The following is a 9,096-nucleotide window of genomic DNA, read 5'->3' as shown; positions in this document are numbered from 1 at the left end:
CACAACAAATGTGTTCAGATCCCCACCCCTCACGCAGTGTGTGTGTGTGTGTGTGTGTGTGTCCCTTCCTCCCTTTATAAAATGCCAGAGACCTGTGATCTCTTGGGTTTTTCCCCCACTGACATCATCACAATGTTTCTGCCCTTCCCCCAATCCATGCAAACGTCTAAACTTCCAAGATGGTGGAATAAGAAGTCAGAGCCTTTGATAAGTCATGAAGTCATGTGGATGATGTAATGACCAAAAGACCCCAGTCTCCCTCAGCCTTCTGCTATGTGAGGACAGTGAAGAGATGTCCTCACCAGGAACCACCAGCTCTATCAACTTGGACTTCCCAGCCTCTAGGCCCGTGAGACATAGCTTAGTGTTATTTGTAAGCCTCCCAGTGTATTTCATTATAGAAACTCACACAGATCAAGACAGAAAATTGCTACCAAGAATGTACTGATGTACCAAATACCTAAAAACGTGGAGATGTCTGTAGAACTGGGTAACGGTGAAGCCTGGGGATGTCTGTGGTGTATGATAGAAAAGGTCTCTATTGCCTTGAATAAAAGGCAATTTTAGTCAGATTTAGGAGGGAAGAGAGAAATGAGGTGAGAGAGGAGAGGATAGAAAAGACAGCGAATGCAGAAGACACCATAGAAAAACCTTTAGTCTTCTTAGAGCATACCTTTTAAAGCCTTTAAAGCAGTGGTTCTCAACTGTCCCAACGCTGTGACCCTTTGATACAGTCCCTCATGCTGTGTCACCTCCCAACCATAAAATTATTTCCCTTGCTTCTTCATAACTCTAATTTTGCTACTGTTATGAATTATAGTGTAAATATCTGACATGCAGACAGTCTTAAATGACCCCTGTGAAAGGGTCATTTGACCCCACTAAGAGGTTACAACCAACAGATTGAAAAACACTGCTTTAAAGAAATGTGGAGGAATTAGAGAGATGGGTCAGTCCTTAAGAGCACTATGAGAGGACCTGGGTTCAAATCCCAGCACCCATATGGCAGCTATCAATCAACTGTAAGTCCAGCTCTTGGCGGTCCAACACTCTCTTCTGGCCACCTTGGACATCAGGCACTCATGTGGTGCACAGGAACACAAGCAGACAAAATCCAAAACACATTAAATAAATACATTGTAAAAATCGGTACCAGGAGGCCACAGGTGGAAATTTTTTTTTTAAATGGCTGAAATATATCCATGTCCTAACCTTTTATAAAAGGGAGAACTTCTGAGCCACTGAATTGGATATTCGTTTGAGGGAATGGTCAAGTGTCGAAGGAACACCTTGACTACCTTTGTGTACCATAGAATTTAAGAAGTCTGTAGCCAGTTTGAAAGAGATGGTATGGTCACATGACCTTCTAATAAGATTGATCATCCACCAAACAGAAGCAAAGACCGAATCCGACATAGACTGACCCAAAGGCAGTTCAGAAGACAGTGCAGCTGTTTCCCCACCACAAGTCTTGACTATAAAACCCCCATGAAGAATATGCTATGGGGGGGGACTGTAACCTTAAGAATGAGACCACCCCAGATATTCTAGACAAAGTCCATGGTAAATGAATGATGCATAGGAAGCCCTGAGATACGGCCTGAAGAAGCACAGGCATACCGCTATGTCATGAGAACCTGGCCCAGCTGTTGCAAGAGGCCTGCTGCCTAAAGCCACGGACATGGAGATAGCACAGAGTCATGGGCCTAGAGAACAGCACAGAGCCAAACAAGATACTCCATGAAAAGTGATGTTTGGTCTTTAGGGGATCTGCCTCTCCTTTCTTCTCGGGAATGGGACTTTCTGTCCTCAGCCTTTCCTGCCACCGTGTCTTGGAAATGGGCAGCACAGCTGATTTCACACATTTGCAGCTGACATGTGCTTCAGCTCCGAACCACACCCCCGTTTGTCTCACTCACATCCGATTGAGATGATATCGTAGATTGTGGATTCTGGATTTTGGTCTAACATTGGGTTGAGTTAATACTTTTGAGGCTGCTGGGACAAAAACATGAAGTTTGGGGGTCACAGGAAGAATATGACAGACCGAACACTCTGAAACTCACTTGCTGAAATCCCAAACTTCGTGGTGGGGTGTCAGGCAAACAGTAAGTTAGAAGATAACAGGTCATGAGAATCACGTCCTCATAGATGGGATAAATGGCCTAAGGGACACCACGGAGGTAGCATGCTCCTCCCACCAAGGCAGGGAAATGAAGACATATTTATCTAAGAAATAAGCTCCTGATGTGTCAGTCAGCACATTCAGACTCCATGGCTTCTGGACTATTGAGAAATAAATGTCTCTTACTCATAAGTCACATAGTCTGCAATATTTTGGTTCAGAAGACCAAAAAGCTACTTCAGACATCACACACCGACAGGGTTTCTCTATGTAGCCCTGGTTGTCTGTCTGGTGTCCATGGATATCTGTCTGCTTCAGCCCCTGTGATTAAAGGCATGTGTCACCTCACCCAGTGGATAGAGCACTTTTATGGGTGTATGTAAACCCATGCTCAGATGTACAGTCAGGAATATCACACACACACACACACACACACACACACACACACACCACTTTCTTCTTTATTGATGTTTTCATAGATTATTTTAAAAAACTAAAATTAGTTCTCTATCAGGTCCTATTGTAAAAGAATAAACTTTAATGACAGGGAGAACAAACATAGACAAAGGTTTTCAAAAAAAATCCAAAATGTTGAAAAGGCTGGAAGCTGAATGATGAGAAATCAGAAGAGAGCTGCTGTGGACGACAGCCAATGAGAGCAGAGAGAAACGCTGAGAGCATCAGCCAATGAGAGCAGAGAGAACTGCTCCATCCACTGGAGTGAGATTTTTGGTGTGTTAAAAAACCCAATCATGTTATGGAAACATGTTTTTGTTTGAATCCCAGGTGTGGGATGTGGAGCTGCTTCAGACTGTCCACAGCAGCCGACTGTTTGCTCTGGGTGCTCCCAGTGCAAGCCCTGGGAGGTACACAATCTTTGCCAGCCTGGAATAGTTTAATTCTGAGGGTCTGGAGAGGTAATAAATGCCAGGGTCTGGAGAGAAAAGGCTGTGCTCGGAAGGAAGAAAGGGGCATGGCTGTTACGCCTACTGGTTCCTGTTCCCACTTCTGCTGCTTGTCAAATGGCTGAGAAAAAAGACAAGAAGATCTCTGAGATGCCCCGAATACACAAAGATTGGACTTGCCTCAAGGAACTCAACACCCCTAACCATCAGGAAGTAATCTAAAAAAACCTCAATGCCCCCTATCCCCACTAACCTGTCTCCTACCTGATGTTGGGGTGTTGGAAGGGATTGGGGTGGAGAAGGATGAGTGATAAAAGAACCCAAGTAAAATTGATGTATGGGGGCTGGAGAGGTGACTCAGTGGTTAAGAGCACTGGCTGCTCTTCCAGAGGTCCTCAGTTCAATTCCCAGCAACCACATGGTGACTCACAACCATCTGTAATGAGATCTGGCACCCTCTTCTGGCCTACAGCCAGAATGCTGTATGCATAATAAATCTGTGGTGGTCTGTATTCACTGTCCGAGTCTCTGCCCCCATGGATAAATATGTGGAAAGGCAAGTGAGTAGAGGGCGGAGTAAATAGTAAGAGCTTTCAAGGGAGCTTCAATGAGACCGGCGTCCCTGCGTGGAAGCGTTTCAACATGTTTGTGTGAAGAAGAGAATTCGAATGATGGATTTGTGTTGTCTTGCTGTTGAGGACTCTGAAGACAGGACAGAACAGAAGATCTTTAAGTGACAAGGAACCACACCAGATCAGGGGGCTCACTCTTCAAGTTTCCTGTTTCCAGATTTCCCTTTCTTGAGTGCCTGGGCTAATATTTTTCTAAAATGCAGATGAAAACACACTGTACCAGTTTATATACCTCTATCTGGGTAGTTTTCAGTATTTTAAATATTCTCCTCACCTTGGTCTACCTCGGAGCACCTTCAGCTTGCTCTGACATCACATTCTTAGGCTCTCCGTGATGAACAAGACTAGAGAGCTTGCTAGTCCCTCTCACTCCTGTGACATAATAGATATGTGGGAAGGCTGTGGCTTCCCCTGACCACATGTACACTCGTCATCCGCCCCTCCCTTCCCACTCGCTGCTCTGGGTGCATGAGCTTGCCTGTGGGGACACTGGTGGCCAGCGTGACCACAAGCTCTCCACTGCTGATCTTGAGGACACTCCTCAGGCCTCCCTATGTCAGATCTCAGGAAGGACCCTCGAAACCCCAGGTTTGCCCTTCAACATTCCCTCTCCCGCTGACTTTAATAGCATGTCAAGTTCTCAGCTTTCTTCTAACCACACAGCCACGATCTAAGAACCCCTTCCTTTCCTTCCCTTAAATGTTCTGCCTTTTCTCCTCTCTTCACTCTGTCTGCCCCGTGTGGAGGAGATAACCCGCACCTACGTGAAGAGTCTTTCTCTCCCTCCAGTGCACATCTCCCTCCTGGTGTCCCCTCTCAAAGACATCACAGCCACAATGTAAATTAGCACCACATTGAGTCCCACATTAGGGAATGGCATATGATAGCTCTTAGATTCGTTTCTTCCTTGTTTGTTTTTTGTCCATTCTTCTCCAAGGGGACACACTTCATATTTAAACCAAGGAAGAAAACACGATCGAATACAATCTCCAAAAACCACAGAGTACTTCCACCAAGAACCATCCATATGTATGCACATGATGGTATTATGAGCCCCATTACTTTGATCACTTAGAAAATTAACGGAAAATAAATAAAAAATAGGTTGGAATCCATTTGAAAACAGACGTGTACAGACATGGTTCTATCTGTGAACTTCATTAAAGACTTTCAGGATGTCTGCCTGTGTAACTTTTCACCGTGTGTCATAATCTAACAATGTGTGCTCGGAGGTCCCTTACAGAGAACCCATCAGATTTTGTAGAGAGCATAATTCTGCTATTGGCAAAAGAAGTTAAAATTTTCTGCACTTGGGAAAGAATCTTGACATTTTCCATGATTGCAGACATTGTCCAAATCTGTAGACAAATTAGATTGATTGTTACCAGAAACGAGATTGCCTGCTTCCCCTCGCTAAAGTCAATAATAACCATTAGCTGGTTTGCAGCCAGCTTTACCGGATGACGGGAAAAGATTGTCGTGCCAGAGGAAGATCCCCTGGATTTAGCAAATAATAACGCCAAGGTGAGATTATTAACGTTGAGTCTAACCACAATGATTTTCCACAGCATAGGAATAGCCAGTGGAGTAAAACCAGGGCAGCTAGGAGAAGAACTGAGACAGCCATCTTTGTAAGAGTGAACAAGGCCCAGAGGGGTGGGCATCTTTGTTATTGCAACCCATTAGCCTAAAATGGCGCTTGGCATACAACAATTGCTCAATATTTGCTGCATGTGCTGTTATTTGAGTCTCATATAATTTCCAAATGTCACGGAATATGACTCCTTTTCTGAAAAATTTCAACCACTTAAAATGTAGAAACCATTTATTACTCATAGAAGGGCTGCATCTGACCCATAGCCTCCCCCTTGCTCGGCTGCACTAATGCCTTTGTGAATGAGAACAACCCGGTAACCATCCTTGTAAGCAGTCTCATCCAAGAAGTTTCTCTGAGCAGAGCACTGACAATGGTGTACCTGTACAGAAGGTCCTTGTGGCTGCATGCAGGCTACAGAGTCAAATACATGCTGATTGTCCTGGGTTAGTATACTAATGATGGAAGCCAAAGGGCAGACTCAGTCTTCTCCCCCACACCATCCAATGTGTAGCTTGGCCAGAGAAGAGGAGGGCTTCTCTTTCCTACCCATTCTGGTGGCATTGTTCTACTAAAACGCCTTCTCTACCCTCATACGTATGTCTTCCTATGAGAAGTCTTCCCTTGCTTCCTTCCTTTTAAAGCCTTCTCTAATCTACCACACACAGGCTCCAGTAACTTTCCCCTTAGGATTGTGTAGGACGGTGTCTCCTGCAGTAGATGCTGCACTGTAAACGTATTCAATAGATTCCGTCCCCTAGAATCATTGTGTAGATAATCTCCTGCTCCATGAATTAACCAACTTGAGTGTCAGAAACCGCATGCCTGCTGTACTCTTAGCGAGGTCCCTTGCTAGGATTCCACGGCGGGATTCAGCGAGTATTCTTGAAATTTAAATGAGCAGCCTAAGATGGCTCACAACAGAACCGCCTAAGTAATTTGAAAAGCCCTTCGCAATTTCTCAAAGCGAGAACATAAGGGAAAAAAGATTTTGAAAAATCAAATTATTGGAGTTGAGTTAACTTGTAATTGGTCATGAGTTTAAGTTTCCCAATTAGCTGTGAATTTAGGGATGGTAAAGGGATATTGTCAAGACAGACGGCCGGCCAGGATCCTAATAACAGCTAGAAGCATTTAGCCACACCTGTGCCTGGAGCTTGACGAAGGAAAAGCAGTTAAGCTCAGCTGACCAGGTCAGAGAGCAAATCCTCTACACTTAGAAACGGAAGCCACCAGAGCAGAACCGATCGTGACTCAGAGAAGGACGGGCCACTCACAGGGGCTGCCAGAACATTCTGGAATTCTCTGGGTTCATCTTGTCTTCATTAACACAATATCATATGGTGTTTGTCTTGTACCTTCTGGAACAATCTAGCACTAAGGAGAGTGTAGCTCATTGTTCAAGCCCAAACTGGTTGTTAGAAGCCAATTATCTGTAGTAGTAGAAAAAAAATAAACTTTTCCTTGTCTCACACAGGTTCTTACCACCTAGCACTTCCCTGACACCAGACTGTGCAAGGTGGTACTCCTCCTATACACAGCAGACAATTCTTTGGTTCATGTCCAGCATCTAGAATTAAATATAATTTAATTAGATTCTAGCACTATCTACTTGAAGTTAGAGTCAAACTTCATAGTTTAAGGGCTCACGGCTGTTCTATATTTCAAATGCTAATTGCTAGTTTAGGATTTTGGAACCTCTGACCAGCCAGCCAGACCTTAGGGCTTCTCATGATTCCTGCCTCCAGTTCAGATGTTTTCTAGAATGGCCCACAGAACTTAGCAAAGTTTACTTATATTTACCCATTTATTATAAAGGGATCTAACATCCAGAAGAGGTGTCAATGGCAAGATATGAGGACATGGGCACAAAGTCTCCATGTCCTCTTGGGGTCCACTCCCTTCCATGTTCTCCACAACCCAGAAGCTCTCTAAACTCACCCCTTTGTGGATATTTGTAGAGGCATCAACGCATAATCATAACTGATCAAATCACAGGTGATGTTCAATCAGTGCTTCATTTACTGATAGAACAAGAACCAATTGGGGAACAGGACCTTAGCATCAGACCCTACATAGCCTAAAGGGGACATTCCTATTCTGGCCACCAAACTAGCTAACCAGCCCCTACAATGAAACCATCCAGGGTTCTATCTATCAGTCACTTCGGTGTTGTACATAAAGACACTTCTCATTTCCAAAAAGTCATGTTTTAGAAGCTATGCTCTGAAAATGGATATAGAGAGTATACAGGGCCAAGGACCCAAATTAAATTCTTGTTAAATCACAGTAGCCAAGATGTGAGATTTTTACCGGGGTGAGGTGTTTCTGTCCTAGTTTGCTGGGAGAGGTAACAATGTAAAGTAAATGTGTGCTTAGGCTTCTACTTTTGATTGGACAGGCCTGTTGCTGTTTCTGTGGGTGGAGTCACAAAACAAGCAACAAAATGTCAAAGGCAAACACAGTGCGATTCCTAAAGGACTTCCAAAGTTAGCTGAGCAGCAAGATTGGGTAGCCTGAGATCAGGTTCCCATAGGGAAGAATTTACTTTATGGTATATAACATATATAACCCTCATGCTGTGTAAGTTGTCCAGACTAAGACATTCCTCAAAACACGACGCAGCCTACTGTGGTGTGCAGAAGCAGAGATGCCGGCTGGGCAGTTTGATGACCAGGGCTCCCTAAGCTGAAAGGCTGATTTGAGAGTTCTGTGTTGCCTAGACACATGGGAATGTCTGGACTCTAGGGACACCTTGGTGCGTGTTTGAGTGGGGCTATGGAAAGCCATGATCACCTGCAAATCTGTGCTCAGTGACAATCGTGGTTCACCTAATAATCATTTTTTGCTTTTTTTTTTACTTTTATTAAAATTGGATTTTTTCTCACATACTACATTTTAATCCTGGTTTCCTCTCCCTTGACTTCTCCTAGATCCATTCCATCTTCCCACCCAGATCCCTACCCCTCCTTTCATCAGAAAGCAAACAGGCTTCTGTGAGATTATAGTATGATATGTAATATGTGATGTGTAATATGTAATGTGTTATATATGCAATATATGCAATGTATAATATATAATGTATGATATATGTAATCTGTAATATTTGCAATATACAATATAGATAGCTTGGTTTTTTTTTTAAAGAGTCTTGAGATGGGGAACCTCGAAATGGCATTGAGTTGATTTCCTGTTGTCCACCCACTGCTGGGCATGCAGCCTAGCCAACAACTGTCTTTTATAGGTCCAGGAAATCCCATGGCATGCTCCTCTGGTCTCCATGACTATCTTAAGAATAATTTATTTCCCCAGTGAGACTCCCCGGGAGAAAATGAAATTTCATTGGAAAGGGGTTATCAATTAGAGGTAGTGTCTGGGTTAGGGATGGAAGCATGTGTCCACTCCTCCTTTCAGGACTAGGACCCCACCCATTCTGATGCAGACTCATGCAGGCCCTGTGCATGCTGGCCCAGACTTTGTGTATTGACATGTGTGTAGCTCATGTTTAGTGAGAGGGCCTTTTTGTGTGTGCTTACTTTGGCTGCAAATACACTAAAATTGGAACACAGAGACGACTAGCATGGCCCCTGCACAGAGATGACAGATCTGTGAAGCGATACACATTTCCTCCACGGAAGAGGAGAAGGAAGAGTGACAGAGCTAGAGGGGACGGAGGAGCCCGGGAGAGCAAGACCACCTACTAAAAAGAATGTGTGAGGAAGGAGGAAATTAGCTGAGTCTCTAAACTGCTTTTTACTTGACTAAAACCTCATTTTGTATTAAATATTCTTAGCTGACACTAGACAAGTTCACTGAGGAGACAGAAATGAATGTCATCCT

At 43.9% G+C, this 9,096-nt stretch overlaps 1 pseudogene; it reads left to right on the top strand.

Annotated features, from left to right (window-relative positions):
* The first annotated feature begins 8,788 nt into the window (after positions 1 to 8,788).
* On the top strand, positions 8,789 to 8,884 carry LOC114640462 (annotated as a pseudogene).
* Positions 8,885 to 9,096: the final 212 nt, after the last annotated feature.

The sequence above is a fragment of the Grammomys surdaster genome, unplaced genomic scaffold (genome assembly GCF_004785775.1).
Source record: "Grammomys surdaster isolate TR1022 unplaced genomic scaffold, NIH_TR_1.0 125818, whole genome shotgun sequence".
Taxonomy (NCBI): domain Eukaryota; kingdom Metazoa; phylum Chordata; class Mammalia; order Rodentia; family Muridae; genus Grammomys; species Grammomys surdaster.
Note: the sequence above shows the minus strand (reverse complement) of the source record. Positions and strands in the feature narration are given on the sequence as shown.